At 42.9% G+C, this 22,585-nt stretch overlaps 1 protein-coding gene across 1 annotated transcript in view; it reads right to left on the minus strand.

Annotated features, from left to right (window-relative positions):
* The window catches only part of ST8SIA1 (ST8 alpha-N-acetyl-neuraminide alpha-2,8-sialyltransferase 1), a 141,979-nt gene that overhangs the window by 106,618 nt on the left and 12,776 nt on the right, over positions 1 to 22,585 (minus strand). The window lies entirely within an intron of this gene.

Raw genomic sequence — 22,585 nt, forward strand, 5'->3', positions numbered from 1 at the left:
GATGAACATAGGGTGACCCTTTTTTACTTACAGAAAGGCCAGAAAACCTGATTTTGTTTCAGAAAACCTTAGAAACAGACAGTAAAAATGTCAAACCTCCATTCACTTTTGAGTGGCATAGAGGTAGAACCAAGATTCAGAAAAAAACCCTCCATCCTTTACAACCCATTCAAATGAATAAAAAACTGACCTTCAACACGTAAAGAAATCAGAGAAGCTCCTTTGAAAATTAAATCCAAGGTATATGAAAATTCAATCCCACACCTTATTCATGAAGGGCAGGCCTCCTAAACCCCCCCAGTTACATAACTTAGTACGGAAAAAATACGGCATCTCTCTCCAGATACTAAACACCCTTGTGCTATATTCACAGCAGTATTAGAGTTTGACTTCTAATTGAAGTTCAATTTGAGTCATCTCAGTATGAGACAGACAGACAGATAGTGTGGATGTTAAGCTTCTTGTTTCCTCATTGAAACTGCATATCCTCTTACACGCTCACTTCCCCAAAACATTTATTACTCAGCCCGAGTAGAAATTTGAGAGCTGGTGAGGTGGTTGAAGGTTATACTGAGCAAAAATTCTGTATCACAGCAAACTCAGCAATTAATTCCCTAAAATACAGAATGATGAAAAACTCTAGGCATCTGCAGGGCAGGAATATCCTGTCGTTCTGAAGCTGCAAGGGAGTAGCTCTCTAAACGAAGGGTTACGCTCATATTAGTTTTTATAAGAAATAGACGTATATAAAAATACATTGTAGAGTTATGCCATTACAGTACATTGATACATTATTACATAAATTTCTCATTAATTTTAAAGGGAATCCTAAAGAGACTGATGCCATTTCAAGTGGCTGCATAAGAGTTGCAAGCAGCAGGCAGAAAAATATCAGTTATTAGTGGCTACTAAAATGTTCTCCTGTATGAAAAAGGAGATTTTATGCAAAACCATTAAGTCTTTCACAGAAAATTTTAATTTTTTTTAGCATTTTTTAAAGCTTTACAGCTAGTTTTCTTCTCTAAAAATTGATTTTTTAAAAAGAAATCATTGTTTTCCCCTATCAAAAATTGATTTTGCCATCAGTTAATAGTTTTCTGCAACTGTGCCACTATTTTCCATATGTATTTCAACTGAAAACTTGATGAAAACGCTAGAGCTGACTTGTTGTAATCTTAGCAGAAGAGGAAACCTGGCGGTGCCAGTGCTATTTGTGAGCTTTCCCCACTGGGGAAATTCAATTATTTGCTCTGGCTCAGCTCCAGGGCAGCGCTGCCACCACCACCACCCCAGGCTGCTGGGACAATTCCTCACGTGGAGGAAGGCTCTCAAAGGACAGCAAGGATGCAAGGATTGATGGCAGGAGGTGCACTGTTCTCCTAAAGCAGGTGTATCCTGAGTGTATCCTTTGCCCGTGACACACAGGGAGATTAAATTGTTAAAAAGAAGCAAATTACACAAGGAAACTGGGTATCACATTTTGTTCTAAGTCAGGAGTCAGCTTCTACAACAAGCCGCAAGATAAGCTCTCCCCCTGTAACAGGCTGAGCAGCCCCTCTGTCCCCACAGGCAGCCAAGGAGGTGACGGATTTTTATGAAGACTCAAATCTAAAGCTTATGACAGGGTGCTACATGGCTCAAAATTTCAGCATTTTGTCCATTTGACAATGGTGCCACACTGCAGAGCATGAGGCTCCACCACATACCCAGACCCCCCAGTGTGAGGGTACAGGGGCTCTCAAGGGCAGAGCATGCTGCTGCTCAGGCTGAAGCGCTACGAGCAATAACTTGTTCTCATGTGTTTTCTCCATACACACCTGCGCTCCTCCGTCCGTATAGAGAAGTATTTCAGAAAAGATGTAAATCGCCATGCTTTGGTGTGCAAATCAATCCCAAACTAATGAAGTGTAGGACAAAACTGTGTTCAGTTCTAGACCCCACGACTCAAAAACAGACTGGAGGGCGTCCACAGAAGGGCCACAACAACAATCAAAGGGCTGGAAAACCTGCCCTGTGGGGAAAGACTTAAAAAGTTAAATCTTTTCTCCCTGGAGAAGATGAGACTTAGGGGGACTTCATCAGTTTTCCAGTACTTGAAGGGCAGTTATAAAGAGGATGGAGGCTCTCTCTTCACAAGGAGCCACACAGAGAAGACAAGGAGCAATGAGTACAAGCTGCACTGGGAGACGTTTCATCCTGATATAAGAAAAATTTTTTACAGTGAGAACAATCATCCCTTGGAACAACTTCCCCAGGGATGTGGTGGAGTCCCCATCGCTGGAGGTTTTCAAGATGAAGTTGGACAAGGTGTTAGACTTCATTTCCCACAAAAGGCTGGACCAGGTGATCATTCTAGGCACCTTCACACTTCTGTTTCTGTGATTCTGGAACTGTGTTTTCCTTTAGACTGCCTGTTGTAGAGCTCGTTTGTCACTCTTTGAGCAGAACAGAGCAATGTGTCAGCCAGAGTGGCAATTTCCATTCCTAGAAACACCAATGGCTCTACCTATATCCACCACAGAAAGGCTTCACATCATCCTCCCGCGGATGCCCAAATAAAGCCTTCATCACAGAACCATGAAAATCAGACTAGAGAAAATTTGAAACCTCTTACCAAATAACCTTTGCAAAGCAGTTTCAGACAGTCATGAAATATTGTTCCAAATGAAAGATTTGAGAGTGGAGATTTTTCTGGCTGTCCACAAACTCTAGTATGCAGCCTTTGGAAAATTATTTCACTCGCTCTGTCAAGTGGAAAGAAAATAATTTTTGCCTATCTTTCCTCTCTTTTTCTTTGTATTTTCTATCCCCATGGCAACTTTTTCAAGAAAACAATGTAATCCGAGACCAGCCGGAGCTCAACTCTACATATAGTTGTTTCTTATACAACTGTGTAACAAAACTAAAATTTCCAAGTGAAATCTTGCAACTCATACCTTCTCTGGAAGTTTGGTCAGAGGAAAAAGCACAAAAATAACAGACATCTCAGTGGAAAAGTATCTAGGGAATGTTTCATATTAATGACCCTTTCTTTAGCCATGGTAAACTGAAGAGCTAGGGAACAGCTCTTTGTATCTCTTTGTATGATTCCTCCCACCCTCCCTGCCATCAGGCTAGATATATATACCTACTCTTTTCCCTCCCCAAAAATGCATTTTTCCAGTTCCCACTAAATCCTTTGTTGATAAACATATTATGAAAAGTAGCAAGTACCTCCTGGAATGTCCACAGATAAGCAGATCACTAGTTCAAGTATGCATCTGTATATATTAGCACAAAAACCTTGTGCACTCACATGTGCTTTCTGTCAGAAAAGAATAATTTTTAAAAGCCTCACATCATTCAGTCTCTCTTTCTGATCCAAATCCCAAAGTTCCAAAGTGAGAAAAGCTCCATATGAAAACACGCATTACAAAGCAGAATGGATTCAAAGGTGAATCTAAAGCAGGGTACTTTGCAGGATCAGGGAGTAGCTAGATTAAAACATACAGCTAAAATGTTATGAATTTGCAAAACTGCAGCAGCTCTTAGCCAAGGATTTCAGTTCACTGTAAGCATTCCTGCACTCACAGGACGTAAAAAATATACCTTTGACTCGAAGTTATCTCCAATTCAGGGGAGACCTATGCATGAGAGGAATTAAATAACTTTAATATTGGTATTGAAAAGGCACTGGGAGCCCTCAGACCTGATAGCACTTAAGGGACAAATCCCCAATTGTGACAGAAGCAGAAGAAAAGTTACTTTGAGACTCTCACTTCAGGCCTCTAAGATTCAGCCAGAACTGGGCACCAAGCAGGTGACTAACCACAGGGCAGCATTAGCACTGAAGCGGCTCTGCTCATCAGCTCAGGCGCCAGGCGGGAGCTGAGCAGCAGTCTGGGAGCATGAGCTGTATCCCCACAGTACGCTTCGTTCAGGTTATACCAGCAGACATTGCACATTGAAAGAAGCAGAGTGGAATAGTTGGTGCCAAGGTTCCTATACCCACATTACCTTCTTTTCCTGGTATTTACTGCAGACTAACTCTGGTCTGATTCCACAAAAAGCCTGTGAGTGGCTGTAGCAAAAAGTGCATTACTGAAGTGCAGTAACTTGTGACAATCAGGAGATTTGCCTCAAAAGCCCACTTCTGATCAAAGAGCTCATATAGGCGCACCCTCCTCCACCTAAAAGCAGAGAGGAAACCAGACCTCCTTGAGAAGTCTAAACCTAAACTCATACATAAAGTCAGTGAAAGAGCTTGCATAAAAATCCCAAACTGCTTATTCTCCACCTTAATGAACTTTTTTCTGTTTGCAGCCAGTTAATACTTAATCTCACTGTGGTTTAACTTGAGTCCCAGCCAATAATGACTCAATAGCTAGTTCAAACATCCCATATGGCTTAAGATGGACAAATATAACATCTAAAAGCAGAAATGGGCAATTCCACAGCATGGGTTGTCAGTCAGGTGTTTATAGCCCTTTAGATATCTCTTCTTCATAGGTGGAACAGGTCCTGCCTCCCCAGCACACCACCACTTCTCCAGCTCTCTGTGCCACGCCCGTCTTGCGATGCTGGTCAACATGGAGCACATCAGTGCTGCCAGCACTGTGAAAGCGAGGGGGAGCAAAGTCCTTCCTCTCAGATTTTTCCTTTTAAACCCATACCAGGGGGATAAGGAAAAGATCAGGTTGAAGTGGAACCACTTGTCAGGCAGCAGCAACAGGAGGGCAACTTCATGAAGGAGGACTGAAGGCTTAAGCCTGATCATAAATGGACCGACGGGCAGAGAGCGTGTGGCATGGCACAGCATATGGAGTACAGGGGTAAGGGTCCAAGGTGAGGCTGGTCAGGGCTATTAAGACCTACCGGTGCCCTGACACTGGTAACACTACCAACACCCCTTCTTCTGCCCCAAGGAGGCAGCAGTTTTATAGCACATCACACACACTTGATGAACCTTGCACTGTGCAGGACCCCATCGAGGTCTGCACGGCAGTGCCCCGTGAAGGATGATGCTGCACACACAGGAGGGGCTACAGCTTGATGCTGCTCTGCAGGTCCCAGCAAGTACCAGCGGTCCCCACATGGAACAAAGGCACTGATTCAACCACTGCTCAACGTAACACTAAACTTACTATTACTGTTCCATTACAGTTTGGCTTTAATGGCAGCATTAAAATTATGACATGAGGTTCAGGTTCCAGTTTGAGATAAAAATAATCGGTCAAACTAATTGTTTTCATCAGACTCTGCTCAGCTGCCTGGATTTAGCTGGTCATCATGCTAGCTTCTGTCCAGTGACTACGAATCAGAGCCAGGAGCTGACAGCACAACACTCGGCATTTGGTCTAACACAAACCTCCTTCTCTCTACATTGCAGTCCATGTTCACCTCAGCTGCCCATGTTTTGCCTTGGGATCACACGAATCTGAACACGCAGAGAAAAAAATGAACCTGTCCTTGGAGTTTCAGCTGGTGTCAGGCCAAAATCATCAGGCCATCACCCACAACCAGGGATTTGTGGCACTGCTGAAATCCAGAGGATGGGTGGTTGCTTGGGTTCATTAAGGAAGATTTGCACAGCTCCATGTCAGTGCAATTGCTTAATTGCTTCCATCTACATATCCCTGAGCAGAGGCAGGGGGACCCATCAAGAGCCTCTGGGACTCCTCAACTAAATCAACACCTATATCCCAGCACATGCACGCTTCAGAGACCCCGGGCTAACATGCCTGTCAGAAATACTTTAGTGATTAACATCAACAGTGGCTCTGAAACGCAACTGGTCTGACCACTTCCATCATGAGGAGTCTAAAATCTATTCCTGAAAAATCTCTAAATTTAGTCTTCAAAGTGTAATGTTTCCCCAAGAATAATACTTCCACATGTTCTCGCAATAAGTTTTGGTGGCAGGGGAGAAACCACAACTGTTGCTTAATGGTTAAAATTGTGCCTTTAAAAGATCAGCACTCAGTTTAGAGCTTGAATTTTTGTCCCTTCAGGTTCTGACTGATTTTTTTTAAATTATCTGTTCCCCTCTTCACCACCACCCCACCACCCACCACCCAGTTCAGAGATCCCTGGCTTCTCAGATTTCAGCCTCCCCTCTGATGAGTGGAAGAGCTGGAGTTTCCCGAATTTCTCACTTTTGAACAAAGTTATTTACCCTTTCCATCATTCCTGTGGCTATTGTCTTTTTTTCAAAATTCCCCTCTAAATATTCCAAGCCTGGAAATAACATTTCTACAGTAGTCAACCCCTGCCAGCTACAGGGACAAAACGACCTCTCTGGTATTACCCATGCATCCCACATCCAAGGCCAAAGCACATCTAACTGATTAAATATTTAGCACTCTTCTCACTGCCAGTGCTTCCCAGGATAGGGACATCTATCTGTAACTGCAGCCTACACTCTGGTTTGCTAAATGTGAGATTTCACATATGGCTCTAATGAGAATCAGGAAGTGCAGCAGCAAACCCAGGCTGCTCTCTCTCCTGGGCCTGTCGCCTGCATCAGTTGCCACCCTGTTCCTTTTCTCATCTGGAAAATTTACCAACAATATTGTAATGTCGTCTTGCAAATCACTGATAAAAGAAACGCAGAGGATCAGTAATTAATCAGCAAGTTCACACCTGGACACATCCTGAATTAATCCATCCAATGACCATCACCATCCAAGAACAGTAAAAAAAGCTAATCCCATCTCCAACAGTAGGCAGTAGCTAATGCTAGCAGCTGTAAGGCAGCCCTCTCACATAGCCACATAATGACTATACTTGTGGCCATTTTTTTCTCCAAGCTGGCAGCCTGAGAATTTTATGGCTCTACAGAAGGCTACAGAACCCGTTCAGTAACAGTAAAATCACTGATTCAATTAAAGTCAGCATGGTCACATGAGCTTGTAGCTGCAGTTGGCATTTGGCTTCCGACAGTCTGTTAAAACATGGTTAGTTGGGCTTGGTCACAGTCACAATTTCTCGTTCCCAAAGAGCTCAATATACTACTTGTAACTGGGGGTTAGCTTGAAGAAGTCACTGAGGCTTTGAGGTTTTCATGGTGTTTAAAGTACCTTAGTATTCAAGTGGTTCAAGGCATGATAGCCTGCACCTTAAGCAGGGCAGAAGACAGCAATATGGAAACCGAAAGTGGAATATAATGTTCTTCTCTTACCAGGGCAGATATTGCACACATCAAACTCTTGCTTCAAACACTTAATTGCCCCTGTACCAAAGCTGTGGGTAGAACACGAGCAACTGCTATGAATTTACTTGGGAGATGGAGGGGAGAGGCTGTCACCTTTCTGCAACCATCAGAAGCTAAGGGACACACTGAATGAACTCCTGGTCACAAAACACAGAGCCACGTGGTCTTACTCCTGCACATCAAAATAAAAAACTGGCTTCAGCCTTGTCAAGTATTTTGGCACCACTCCTCTCTACAGCAGACTCCACCGCACCTGAGATGAAATTTAAAACTACCTTTAGCACAACTGTTCGGGAATATGGTCTTAAAATTGCCCTCCTAAGAACATCATGGACAAGTACCAGAAGAATAAGAGAACCACCAATGCAAATCCTCTTGATATTCACAAAATCATACCAAACTCTTTTTTTGGGAAAGCAGTACTAGTTTAAGCTCTAAGTAAAATTAAAACCTTTGCCAAAAACATCTAAATCAAGAATACGTTGCTCTGCACAAGTTCATTTGTGAAAATCCCCCAATTACCTGAACCTAAAGAATTAGTTTAAATGCAGTGAAAAATAAATAGAGTGGACATGGCAGAGCAGAACAGCAAGATTATCTGATTACTGCCAAGCTTTCTGCAATATGATTTTTATCAAAACTAAAGTCATGACAGTTTTTCTCTTCACATTTATTATTATATTGTTTCTTGTTATAAACTTTCAGCCGATTTCAGTGCCTCCTGCAGCAATTTTGGTGTCTGGATTTTACAAGGATCATGTAATATATCCCCATCTTCCTCAAGAGAGGAAAGATATCAGGACAATAAAAAGGTCACAGGCAGAAGCAAATCATGTACTGAACTGCCTGGTGCTGCAACCTGCATGAAAGGAAAAAGGTTGCAGAGACCATAGACACTTCTTGGAATAAAGATAATTCATGGAAACCACCTTCATGAGCTTAGCAGTAGAGCTGTATGTGACTTTTTAAAGTGAGTAAGAAATTTTAACTATAAACTGTTGGATAATTTGCTACAAATTGCCAAATTAATAGGTGGGGGTGGGAGGGGAATTACAAATCAAGCACTTCCATCTTTTCTGCATCATCAGTATTTTTTCCTTCAGCACTTTCTTTCAGGTCTTTTTTAGGCACCCAAAAGGGAAACAAAGTATTTCATTTAACCTGAAAATATTGTACCTGTTGGTTTTCATTATTCATTTTAAAAATCACCGAACAAAACATTTCGTGCCGTCTACACAGTATAATTAGCAGTTAAGTTTTCCAGGCTGCAAAAGAAATATATAACAGTTTTTATCTCCTGTGTGTTGGGCTTCCCTTTCCTTGCTACCCTGGCCTGGTACAAACAAACCCTGCTGCCTTGCAGCAGGCAAAATCTGAGCTGTCAGCCACGGCAGCATATCACCCTAATCTGTGACTGATTTTGTCCAACTCATCCCCTCCTCACCCCCCTTTGGTTTTGAGAGTTTTTTTGGGGAAACGTACAAGTGGTATCTTTTTTCCAGAAACATTCATAGTATCACAGAAAATGTTTCTTTTTCCCCCTCTACCCTCCTTCCAAACAAAGACAGACATAGTGAAACTTAAAATTTCAAGGTTCTTAAATCTTTTATCCATTTTCAGAAGACAGCAGTAGCAACAGTATTATATGATTCACCGTGGAATTCCCCAAACTTACCTAAATTCTGTTCCCTCAAAACTGAACTGTGGCTCAGATCAGCCTCTGAATCTTCAGATGATTTCAGATTATTTAATCTCTATCAGCTTCTCCTTTGAATTTAAAGCAAATCTCAGATAGTGTAATAAAGATACACAATTACTTTAGTCGATTATGCTTTCTCTCTTTGATCAAAACCCTGCATTTTAAGAAAAGTAATTGAAAGGATATACTTTTCTACCACTGAAAACAGACATGATTCTTTTACTAGCATCGCATCAATTTATTCCATATCTTCATTAGCAGTGCAAGTACAAAGGAGAACTGAACCGTGCAACATTTAAATTGTAGAAGTACGGATGAGCCCAAAATTTGCCAGGGACTGTCTTTGTTACTGAACAATGTTCATGAATTAGAAGAAATCAGCATATTTCTCAGTGAATGGAAGTCTGCCTGCACATCTGACAAGCCTTAAGTTCACCTTTCCTCCTGCCAATTCTTTTACCTACAAACCGAGCAGATTTGATCTGGAAACCTATTGAAACACAGAATTGTCAGCCTCTTCTCAGAGAGAATACATTTCGATTCATGCAAACTTGCTTCAAACTGCTACGCACAAAGCCTGCTTATAAGCTTTGAAACACAAATTATAATGTATGAATTATAATGTATGAGTTTTAGTACGCGTTCAGACTAAGTTCTGAGACTCATATCAGATGTATAAAGAGCTCTATATAAAGGAAACCACAAGTTGTAACCTGTAATAGCAAAACCAGCACCATAGCGCTGCTCTGTTACTCGCACTAAAATCTACTGGAAAGCGGGATGCCTCTGGGTTGTCTGTGTTGTTCCCAATGAAACTCCAACCATATCCAGGAGAGACAACGGTGACCCGTCGCCTCACCTAGGAACTGCAACAAACAGCCACGTTCCTTTGAGAAGTGATGAACCTGAGCACGAGCTGATGTTTTCTGGCCAGCGGCTCAAGAGAAATGATCTCACACAATGCTGGAATTCCCTGGTACTGCACCAGACTGCTCCTTCGCTTAGCTAATGACACCACCAGCAGCCCCTTAATATGACAGCTGTGTTTGAGGGCCCATCTTGGGGAAGACACAGGGTACATCGCACTTCATTTACAGTATTTGAAATGTAAACACCTCTATCCAAGTCACTCCGAGGCTTCTTTATGAGAGACAGCTTCTTTTAGGGTGTGGTTCATCTCAAACTAAACAGACACCTACTTCCTCTCCATAAAGAGGTCATAAAGAGACCAACTACCTCAGATGGCAACATCTATGTTTGGTAGCTTAACTCCAGTCCACGAAGCCAGACCTGCTGCTCCAGACCCTAGAAAGCCTAGCAAGGCTTCTCCAGCTAACGTGAGCTGGGAGGGAGGGACTGTAGGTCTTCTGTCTGTCTACAGCATGTCACAGAAGGATGCTATTTGCCAGCAGCCTCATCTGATGGTCTTCCAGCTCTGTTCATAGAGCCCTCAGAGTGGGCTGTCAGAAAGGCGAGACAGCAGAACTGCATGAACTGGAAGTTTTGTCAGAGAGTACTCAGAGCCAAAGCGGAGTGGGGCAGGTGGAACAGATTAATTGCTTTATGTACTATTCTTTTTTTAATCTTATAAACCTGGCAGAAGGAGAGCAGCTTTCACAGAGATGAGGTTAAATTAATGAATCGCTGCCTTGCAAAATAGCAGAACTATCAACCCAGACAGAAAGTTACAGTACACGACACTGCAGCTGCAGGGTGGGGAGGAAACGAGTTGTTCTTACCACTTCCCTTACTCCTTTCAGCAAAATCGCTCCTTGCTTTGCACTGCTACAAGCACAAAGAAACATTTGGCTTCAACAAGGGTACAGGATAGCTGTATTCTTCCAGGAGAAGGAGATTTACTAAAAATAAATCGAGCAGCTCTAATCTTACATTTGCGCTTGTAATATCTAGAGCGATGATAGATACCACCTAGATCTAAGCAGTCAATTATCACACTACAGTGACTTCTCCACCTGCTTCTGCAACCCAGATAAAAGCCCGGAAAGTATTATATAACACTCCTCACAACAGTGCCCCCACGCTCCAATCCAAGAAAGTCCATAGGGAGCTTTTTACTAATTTGATCAGTTAAAGTCATGCCCCTTCACAGAAGGTGAACTGGCCAGAAAGAAAAAAAAAAAATCCCCATTACATAGATTTAAACATTTTGAAATGCCTAAGATCTGAGACCACAGAAATAAAGAGGGGAGGAATAATCCTCCACTGGTCAGTAGAGTGATTTTTGATGCAAAAAAACCTGTAGGTGACCAGGCAGCCATTGCCTACATGTGCAATGGAGACAAGAATATGCAAAAAGTATCACATGAACAGGCATGAAAGAGGAATATATTTTCAAAGGCATAAAAGCCGCACATTTGGGGGGAAGCTTTAACCCATCAAAAACATATGAATAGATCTACAACTGAAGGAAGCCCTATTCTGAAGGGAAACTTGTTTCTTCCACTTTTCAGAAACTGCTTCCCACATCTCAGAACTATCAGTTGTTTAGAAGACAGAGTGAGTTTTGCCCAGTTGGGAAGCATCCATCTGACGCCCTGCCAGCTAGCAGGGCAAGCTGATCAGCCAAACAGGAGGACAAACAAAAGAGGAAACTTCAGTTTTGATCCCTCTCTTCTACGCAGCTGCTGTTTTTCATGAAACCTGTAGGAACTCACTACCTTGAAGACTTCTATTTCTCTAGTTTAGATGAAATCACCCAGTGAGACAAAAGCGGGGGGAATTAAGATTAGGATTGCAGTCATAGAGGTCACATTTCCTACTGGCTGGGTGGGTGGAGTGGAATCCACTAAATGCCAAATAATGCCATGCTTTAGCTTTCTAGAGAAGGACATTGACAAAACTGTGTTCTTTGTTGCCCCTGTATACCCAGAATTATATACCAGTTAAACTGTAATAGTCCAATTTTGGAAGAAAGCCATGATTTAATGCACTGTCAAGCACCGACACTGGACTTCACTTAACAGCCCGAGTTGCTGCAGCCATCAACATCGCTTTTGAAAACAGCTGATGTTCAGTTGGCCAAGTATCCAGACATATTTCTGAACTGAGTTCAGTGATTCTTCTGTGTACCGACAGATGGCTTCTAACAGATGAAAACAAACGGTAAAATTATCACAGATTAAAACTTGAAACATAACCTGAACTTGCATTTCCACTGTTTGCGGTTACAAGCTTCATTTCTGAAACAGTTTTGCTAATGTGTTTTAAATCTTGCCCGAGTACCAGGTGCTGTAAAATCAGATTCATTGATGCAAATACTTTGCTAAATGCGGTAAGTGGATTAAAATAAAGGAAAGGCACATCCAATTTGGAACATCTTTTCATTAGAAGCTCTAATTCCATATCTTTTTAAGTCTCTTTTCCTCTGGTGAACCAGCAGAAAAAAGTTAAATGGCATTATCTTGCACTCATCTTTAACTCCATCATATCTGAATTCTGGATATTGCCTGTTCTACAGACTTCCTGAAATCAGAAAAGATCTCACCGGCCCTGAGTTGGAATGACTCTGTTCTTGCAGGGAAGGTCAGCTGAGATGCTTTCACTAGTCATCTCCAAACACCTGTCCTAGGAACAAGAGGCAATGTACCCTCTCTGTCTTCACAGCTTGCTCTGCTGTAGACCCAGGGGAAAAAAAGAAAATAAAGAAATCAAGTTTATTGATGATCATCAGGGTACACTGCAGAACTGGGATGCTGTTCATTTACTTGACATTGGTCAAGTAAAAGCAGAAGCAAGCGCTAAGCCTTTTTTTCTTTTCGTAATTCTCCTACTTCTATTCTTCGTGGCTGAGTGACAGTTGTGTGTTGTATTAATTGATTCATGATGCAGGAGCACTTAGTGGTTGAAGCCCCATTTCACAGTCTGGTAACAGTCTACTGGTGTGCTTCAAGTCTCAGTTCTTAAAATGCTCATACTACCAAAGCCCAGCCACAACACAGTGAGGCATCTATTTTGTGTTGGTCATCTAGATTTTCCACAAACAGAACACTTACCCTACCCTACAACACGTATCCAAGGCAGAAGAGAGCTGTCAGTATCCACAAGGACCTCTGCCTGTTCATTATTTATAGCAGGAGGAAACTACGGTAGGAGTACTAACAGAGAAACCTAACTTTTAGGTAGTTGAAATAAGTGTGATGAACCTCTACCTGCTATATCCATAGGTGACTATACATCATTAAAATATGTTGCTTATCCCCTGGCCTAGACAATAGGAACACAATCACAAGAAAATGTTGGGGGTTTTTTTCTGAACATATCTCAGTAACAAAAACTGCCATATACATTATCCTTTCTAGTGAGGTGCTAGAGAGAGTAAAGTGCTGATGCAGAAGTTCTGCCATTTGCTCTCAACAATGCTGCCAACTCACTGACAGTTCTATGTAACATGTCTCGTGATTACTTAAAATGTGCTCAGACCTCCGCTCTCACCAATGCTCACTACGGCAAAGCAACCTGACTAGTACATAACAGGAGGTAAGGAAGAGTCCAATTGACATTTTCTCACCTTCCACTCACATCTTCTACTTTCTGAGTCACACCACTCCTCCACTGGCAACCTACCCTGAGCCAAGTCCCTTTGGCTAGAGTCACAGCACCAATGCACTGTTCACCACCACAACTGTACACTTTGACCCCAGGGTGTACAAAACACAGCAAATTTCCTGGGTTAGACCTAAGCAGTCAGGACCTAAGCACTCCGTGTTTCCTCTAAATATGTACTCTGCATCTCTATCAGCTGCTGCCTTCAAAGGACACACAGAGGCTTATCATCTGAACTACTCCAAACTGTCAGAAGGGCTGGCAGGATTCCCCTGAACACTTCCTCCAACCAGCTAGAAAGAATTTGCTAGTGTAATCAGGGAACATAAACCTGGCCTTTCAGGACAAATATTCACACGGCACTGAAGAAGAGCTTCCAAAACTCGTATTTCCAAAGCTCCCAGAATTTCACAGGCACATCACTACATCTTGGCAGGGCTCTGAAACAGTCCTTAGAATAATCCAAACAGCTTCAGCCATCAAGGTCACCACATATTTACAACTCCAGCTTCTAACTCATTGCACGCTATTTTATCATTACCATTAAATAACAGATACTTGGCAGCACACACTGCAAACACAGAGTTTCACAACACACCACAACATTTAATGGTTTGGGGGCTTGCGGGTGGGGAGGTCGCCTCAACAGGCATAGAAGAAGTAGCAGAAGCAGAAACCAGGCAGTTGCTTGGCAGTGGGAAAAGAAGAGGCGAGGAGACAGGAACCGCGTTTGAGTCTATCCTAACTAGTTTGCTGTGCTATGCTCTGTGCTGCTGGGAATAAGTTGGGAATGCACAAACCCCATTACCTGGAGCAAACAAACAGCTTCCCTGGGGATAAACGTGATTCATGTACTGAGCTCTTTTAGGTTTGAAGTCCTGGGGAAAAAAAGCAACACATCCAACTTTACCCCTCTGTCTAAGCTGGTGGCCTTTAACAAGTGAACACTAAATGCGAGAGAAGAATTCCTAAAAGTCTGTCAAATGCAAAACTGCAGAGATTACTACATGCTATGACTCCTACGTAACTCTGCCAAGATGTTTATTTTCCATCTACCTCTCCTGCCATCTGCAGCACCTGCTTCCAGCCACACAATCGCACCTCCTCTGCACAGGCACACATGCTGAGCAGGCGGGTTTGGGAAACCCAAGTGTTCCAGTGCCGCAAAACAGCTTCCCTACAGCTATGGGAAACGCTCCTGTCAGAATTCAAGTCTGGGGTTTTGCTTTTCCTCCTCTTTCTGCTCCACTGGTTGAGAGTTTTCCATCTTTCTTAGATTTCTTTATTCCCAAAAACCCAGCTACATGATTCATTAAAGTTCAGGTAGTAATGTTGCTGTTTAGACGGCTGCCTGGCATACTATGGCAATGCAAAACATGCTACCTTGTAATGCCTGCAAGAATTGTATATAGTGCAGCATTATGAAATTCTAAATAAAAGCGAAACCTGAAGCGCTTGACACATACAGCCACGCATATCACAGGAAACTATTGTTGCTTGAAGGACTGCTGAAATCCTGCATTTAATTAGCTGCCACACTCTAGTTTTCACAGACTACTCATAACCCAAAGAAATCTAAATAATAAAACATACTGGAACTAGGTTCTGAAAATTGCTGAGAGGGGAATTTATAAGCCAGCAGTTACGACCAAGACACAAAACTCACAGCCATGCAAAGTCTCTCAGGGTAGCATGTCCAAGCGATCCCACTGAACAAGAAAGAGGAAGAGGAGCTGTGCCACTACTAAAGAATTATGCAAACTCTCCACAGCTGGAGCTCCAACAACCAGGGCCCTTCCCATAGTGAACAGGCAGCAAGCTGAAGTATAGTGCATCTGCTCGGACCTTCTACCTCCATCTCACACCAGGTCATCACCATGGGGAACAAACTATTGCAAGACAGCAGAGGCACTCTTTAACCACTGGCCAGCAGCACTCTTCTGCCCAAGGGAGGAACCATCTTCTTATTTCCCATCCACCTTCTGCCTCTCATACTCTATTGTTTCAACTCCAGCTGCAGGTGGTCTTAAGCAGCTCCCCATCTCTCCAGATCAGTAACCTGAGTTTACTTCTACAGAAGCATCCACATTGTCAGTTCCAGAAGAGTGAGGCACAGTGCTGGTAACTGCAACCTCCTTTAAACAACTCAAGGAAGTCTCTGGATCACAGACTCTTGGTCCACTAGGAGACTTACATCTCCCTAACATCTACAGGAAGGGCAACACAAAGTGATGCAAGCAACCTGGGAGATTTCTGAAGTGTGTCGGGGATAATTTTTGATACAGGTATTGATGGGTCAACTTACAGCTGGATCTACTATTCACTAACATGGAATCACTAGTGGGGAATGTGATAATCAACAGAAACCTCGGACCACGAAACAGTGGCACTGAAGATCCTGAGGGGAATGAGGAAGAGGAACGGCAGATTCTATAATTTATCAATTGATCCTGAATGCATCAGGTTGGACTAGAAGTAACTCATAATCATTTATGAGTATTGTGGAAACTACGTGTCAAACCCAAGGGTGCCACAGCAGAGACATGGAGCAGAGGCAGCCCCTGGCCCAAAGAGACAGTCACCCAGGATGCTCTCCCTTTCTGACCCCTTCCTCTCCAGCTTGCCAGGGTAGCACAGGACCGATGTCACGACGAACCAACAACAGATTCCAACACAGTTGCTGGGTTTGCGGTTTTTCTTCCGGCTACTGAGTGAACATGAGAAACGTGTCCTGTCAGGCAGATAAATGTTAGCCTCTGTGCCCAGCATGAGAACACTTTCACATCCATACCCACAGGAAACGCGCTGCACAGAAGTTAACCCAACATCTGCTTATAGGAAAGCTTTTGACTGAACCTTTCATTACATTCAGGGCTCCCAGGCCTGAAACTAGCTGGTGAAAAGTCACACAGCATTTGAGAGCATCCAGCAACCGGGCAGTCCAATTGCCAGCTTTCTAGGTCTCAAACTCATCTTGAAAATTCACCTTGCAGCTCAAGAATGTGTGACAAGTTATAGAGCTATATTTAATCATGGAAATGTCCTTCAATTGGTCTATGCTACTCATCTCAAGAAATTCAAGCAGTTAATTATTTAGAATGAAGAATTGTATTTCAGAAGCAATAACTGAACAATTTTAAAGAGCAGTAATTCAGTTTCCACAGTAACTAAACTGTTTACTATAGGGCTGAAGATGAGATACTTAGTTTTCAACAGTGTGATAACATTTTGTTTTCTGGTACAATGTTACAATCTAAAAATAAATCAGATAAAAAAGCAAAATAGTACAAAAAGAATATACCAGCCAAAGAGGAAATACATTCTTTAAAGTGATTAACCACCAATCTAAGACTGAGACATATATATTTAAGAACTACCTATTCTGAGAACACCTGCATTTCCTAAATAAAGCATAATGAAGGTTAAGAAGGGATTGATTGTTTATGTATGCACCAAGAATATGAAAGTTGTTATAATTAACAACAGTAATTTTGCAGGAGGTATTAAAACTAAGGTAATGAAGGGTAAGCCTCATAACTCAAAGAATCTAAGACACCGATTTATTTGGGAGATTATACTACATATCCCTATCTATCGCATGACTTCCCCTGCAACATTTGGTGCCAACCCTTGACAGAGATAGGATACTGAACTAAATGGACCTGATCTAGCAGTCTGTCCCACTAAAGATATTTCTGTGTTCTTATGCACTGTAATAAAAGTCTGTTATCAATCAATTTATGCTGCACACTTATCACAAATCTGCCCTGCAGATCCCCAAAGGGTGCATTTTCACATCCACTGGAAGGCAGATATATTTGAGGCAGAATCTGGATGATGAAAATGTAGCAAAACTAACAGAGAGAGAGAGAGAGAGAGAACACCTGAGACACATAATTTCACTGCTTTCCACTCTGCCTCCTGCTTGGCGAGATCAGTCTGGAGAAGGTGCTGGCATTTGCCACCCAGAAGCATAGAAGCTCCATGCCTGCCCCCACAAATCCCTCACCTTCCCAGAGCTGTTTCACAGTTTGGAATCAAAGCTAGTCAAGTGCGGGTGGCCAAGGAATTCTGGAGTAGCTGAATATCCTCAGCACAGTGCAGTTTTGAGTCTCTGTTTCTAAATACATGTTATCTATGCACTAATTTAATGACCATCACGTGTCTGACCCTACTAGAACACCAAGTGAGAAGTCATCTCAGCAAAATGCTTTGGGTGGCATCCAGTCAGAATAAAGAGTGCCTTTGTTTTAAAGTGTCACCCCAAAACTGTAGTAACCGACTCCAGTTTTAGATATGGGAGGTCAAAGAATTGCCCATTGTAATTCATCACTCCCAAGCATGTGCCACTGGGACAGTCAAAACCGCAGCAAACAAAGTTCACTAGATGCCAAGTCTGTGGATTGTCTAGTTGGCAACATGCAATCACAGAATGAAAAAGAAACAGAGCAACAAATGTTGTTTTCCTGTCTTATTGCTAACCATATGGACATTTTCCCTACCACAGCTCTTAAGTAGGACAGGTACCAGAGATAGCTGCAGTGAGTGGGCTGTACTCCACACATTTCATCACTCTACTTCCAAATCTCACCACTTAAACAGTCATCTCTAGAGCAAAATGATTCCCATTCCTCCTATCTTATGGCATGAAAATGTCGTCTACTATTGCAATTTCATAGCTTCTCTTATACCTCACATAGGCCATTGAAACTGAACCCTCATTTATTCAAGTGATCTGCTTCCATCTGATACCTGATCTTCTTAAACTGAGATTATCATTTAACCCAAGTTGTTTTAATTAATTGTTACCTCCTTGGGTTATCTTGCTTAACTGAGCTGTTCTTAAATTGTCCACTTCATCGAACGTTCTTAATTGATTGCCCTTCTGATTTATCCACGTATTTGTTCTCAAATTTCCTAACTACAGTCTTTCTTTCTCTGCTATACTGCTTCACATAACAGAACAGTGAAGAAACATTGAGTTTCTTCTCCTTCAGCACTCCTGCTATTACAAACTACTTGCCTCTATTGTGTTAAACCCTACCAGTCTTCCACCTCCCTTCCAGCCCTCAAGGCCCCACTATCTCAACACTTTACCATCACTCCCTCCCACCCTGCCCTCCAAGCACATATATTTTCTTTCCTTCTAGAGTACCCCACTCCACAACCCCTTTCTCTTATCTGACAAGAGTGTTCTGACACAATTCCGAACAGAAAACTCCTTTTTTAAGAAAGAATAAGAATATATGAAGACATCCCATCATCCCTTTAAACAGCCAGCAACCAGGACAAGGCTAACACAGGGAGGGCAGAAGGAATATTGTATGCAGTTTGTCACACACAGGAAAGAGCACACTCTTGTCCTTGAAAATACATGAATTTGTCTGCTCCTGGCTTGACAGCTCACAATGGTTTATGGTTTGGTCCAAGTTGGGCTCCCAGCAGGGAGCTGGGAGGAGGACAGAGGTCTGGCAGCTGCAGGAAGCTGCCTGCCCTTAGTCACAAACGATATGCTGCTCCCTGCTGAGCAGGGGCTGAGCTGGCCCAGCCCAGAAAGGCTGGCGAAGCCAGAGAGCCAGCAAGTCCTGAAGGCACTGGGGAGAAAAGGGTGTATTTTAAATAGGCACAGCAAACAAAGCTTAAGTGAAGGCACAGGCTGACATAGCCATCCTGCCCACCTCACTTCTGCCCACAAGACTTCTGAACTTGTTGGTTAACTTCAGCAACATTTGAACAGGGAAGAGGGAAAATATCATATACGATTAAGATCCTGTAAGTATGAAAACTTGGGTAGAAGGGAGACCCAATTTTATGAGCCCCACGTCAGCAGAGCTGTGCACCCTGCCCAAGCACAGCCAGCTGCTCAGTCAGCACCCGCTGCCTCTCACCCCAGTCATGGCACAGGGGACAACAGGACTCAAGGGAAGTGGGACACAAACAGAGCCTAATTAGTACTGCTATTTATAGGAGAACTTACTCTTTAAAGTGGAAAGAGGTGCTGCTGACAGCTGAGATAGTTTTGGAGTTGATCCAAAGCATTAAGGTAATCTGCTTCCAAACCACGAGGGCACAAGTTACTCTTGAGCTGGCGCGCCCGCAATGTCACCTGCGAGTAAGCTCTCAAGGGACAGTACCCACAGTACCTACCTGGCCTCCAGGCAGGGAGGGACGCGAGGGCATGACAAGGGAAAGGAAGTAAGGAACCCTAAGGGCACCTCCCCACCAGCACACCTGCAACAGTTCTTTCCCTTTCTAATACTGGGAGGGTGCAGATATGGCATAAGACAGTGTTGGATCTCTCCACCAAAGACCTGCTAAAACAGCAGCAGACACCAGCATTCAGAGGAGGCTCTGGCAAGTAGAATGGGCATCACAGCAATGCTGGTTGTAGAGAATAACTTTTGAGTAGTCTTCATTAACTGCTTCAGTTTAAAACAAATGAATGTGGACCAGTGCAGGTCTGCTATTGAGACACTCAATGTCATACAAACTTTGACAAACAAGGAAAGAAATGTTAGTACTCTTTTGAGAGGAGGCATACCAGCTTCCTCAGGGGAAGGACAAGCCCAGACTACCCAAAGTACATTTCATTGTGAATCAACTTTCTTAAGTTTTACGGTCTTTTACAGCATCAATACTTAAAAGATGCTGCTAAAAAGAGCAAGCAAAAATCCTTAACAAACCTCCAACCAATTAATGCAAGGAATGTGCTAAGTATGAGGATAAAAGTAAAAATTCATTAACTAAATCATTCAACCTACTTAGTCCTTCAACAAGGCATCTTAAGATAGGAACACTGCCTGAAAGTTGGTTTAAAAATACTTTTCATTTGCAGATGACACCAAGTTGGAGGGGAGTGTTGATCTGCTTGAGGGTAGGAAGGCTCTGCAGAGGGATATGGACAGGCTGGACCGATGGGCCAAGGACAATTGTATGAGGTTCAACAAGGAGAAGTGCCAGGTCCTGCACCTGGGTCACAACAGCCCCACACAATGCTACAGGCTTGGGGAAGAGTGGCTGGAAAGCTGCCTGCTGGAAAAGGACCTGGGGATGTTGATCAACAGCCGGCTGAACATGAGCCAGCAGTGTAGCCAGGAAGGCCACCAGCATCCTGGCTTCTATCTGAAGTCATGTGGCCAGCAGGACTAGGGGAGTGATTGTCCCCCTGTACTCGTCACTGGTGAGGCTGCATCTCAAATACTGTGTTCAATTTTGGGCCCCTCGCTTCAAGACGGATGCAGAGGTGCTGGAGAGTGTCCAGAGAAGGGCAGTGAAGCTGGTGAAGGGTCTGGAGCACAAGTTTGATGAGGAGCGGCTGAGAGAACTGGGATTGTTTAACCTGGAGAGGAGGAGGCTCAGGGGGGACCTTATTGATCTCTACACCTGAGAGGACGTTGTAGGCAGGTGGGGATAAATCTCTTCCCCCAGACAGCTAGTGACAAGACAAGAGGAAACATCCTCAAGTTGTGCCAGGAGAGGTTTAGATTGGATATTAGAAAAAACTTCTTCGCTAAAAGGGTGGTCAAGCATTAGAACAGGCTGCCCAGGGAGGTGGTGGAGTCACCATCGCTGGAGGTGTTTAAAAAGTGCATAGATGTGGTGCTTAGGGATATGGTTTAGTGATGGACTTGGAAGTCTTGGGTTAATGGTTGGACTTGAGGATCTCAAAGGTCTTTTCCAACCTAAATGATTCTAGGATTCATGTGCTTGATGCCTAGCCCAGAGCCAGTGTGTTTTGGGAGACTCTCCCCCCACCCCGATACATCGATACATGCAACCCATTTAGTTTAGACCCAAAAAGATGATAATGAAATGACAAAGCCTAGCTATTTAATCATTAAACTTGTTGAAAGCTAATCTGTTCTTAGCAGTTACCAAACTGTGTAAAAAATACGTGTAGACTGGGGTCATTTCAGGAGTGGAAACAACTTCTCAGTACTTTTAAAATTTCTTTTTCACTAAGGCAAAATAAGTCATCTATTTTAAATGAAAAGGAGTAAGAGTCACACAAGACAGGCTGCACAGCCACACACGACACCAAGACACCACCTGAAACCAAACGATTAAGTCAAATTTGGGAAAGAACTTAAGCGCCACACCTAAGCATGCTCATATTCATCTCAGCTGACCCATGATTTCAAGTGAAAGCACACTACCCACATGCTCCTGGTTATGCTCCAAAGAAAGCATGCACTCCACTGGAAACCCCTACCAACCCGTCTGCCACCACGCCAGCAGAGGTAACTTTGCTCTTCTCTATGATGTAGATGTGCTGTTCCACAGCAGAAGAGAAAACAGAATTTGTACTAAACTTATAAAACCAACTGCCAGTATAATTACCAAGGCCAGCAAACACATTTTTCCACAGATTAGGTGTGGAAGAACAACAAACGCAACCCTCTTAGTACAAGACTTTCACTAGCAATGGCCTGTTTGACAAGTGAAGCACAAAACAAAATGACAGGAAGCACTATGTTCACTCATCAAAGACCCAAGGCAAAAATAAACATGTTATCACATGCTGGACCCATTAGTATTTACTGAGCTACACTAGATAACTGTTTTCACTTGTTCTGTTGTCTAAACAGAACTATCAAAACACATGATTTCTCTAATGATAGGTTTACTTTTTTGTTGTTGTTACCATTTTCGGATCAGCCAGCTCAAGTTCCACACTCTGCCATTCCCTTCTGGATAGGCTTAAGCATTTAAAGGCAATGACTGGAGTGGGACAGAAAGAATAAATATCTCATGTGCATTTTTACTGCTTCATCCAACTGGGCATGCTAAACCCTGGAGATGTTCAGCATTTGTCCATAAGGCTCAGCAAGTGTGTTTGTACTAGATGCTTGCTGGGTGCCAAGACAAAATGTTCAATTAATAATATGACCTATAAAGAAATGCCCAGATTGGTTTTGTTTCTCCTATTCCCCTCACTGTTGCAGTTTCCTTAGTTAAAAAAATCCATCTAATTATAGGCTGACACGTAATTCTCATTATAGCAATGCCTAGCATTTAAAAATCATGAGTCAGGCCCCCAAAATTATGATTAAGGCACAGAAATTAGGCATCTGGAAAACAACCCACAATGGATTTTTATTTGCCTTTTGGGGCACAAGCCACCAGTCATC

Source organism: Falco naumanni, chromosome 5 (assembly GCF_017639655.2).
Source record: "Falco naumanni isolate bFalNau1 chromosome 5, bFalNau1.pat, whole genome shotgun sequence".
NCBI classification, from domain to species: domain Eukaryota; kingdom Metazoa; phylum Chordata; class Aves; order Falconiformes; family Falconidae; genus Falco; species Falco naumanni.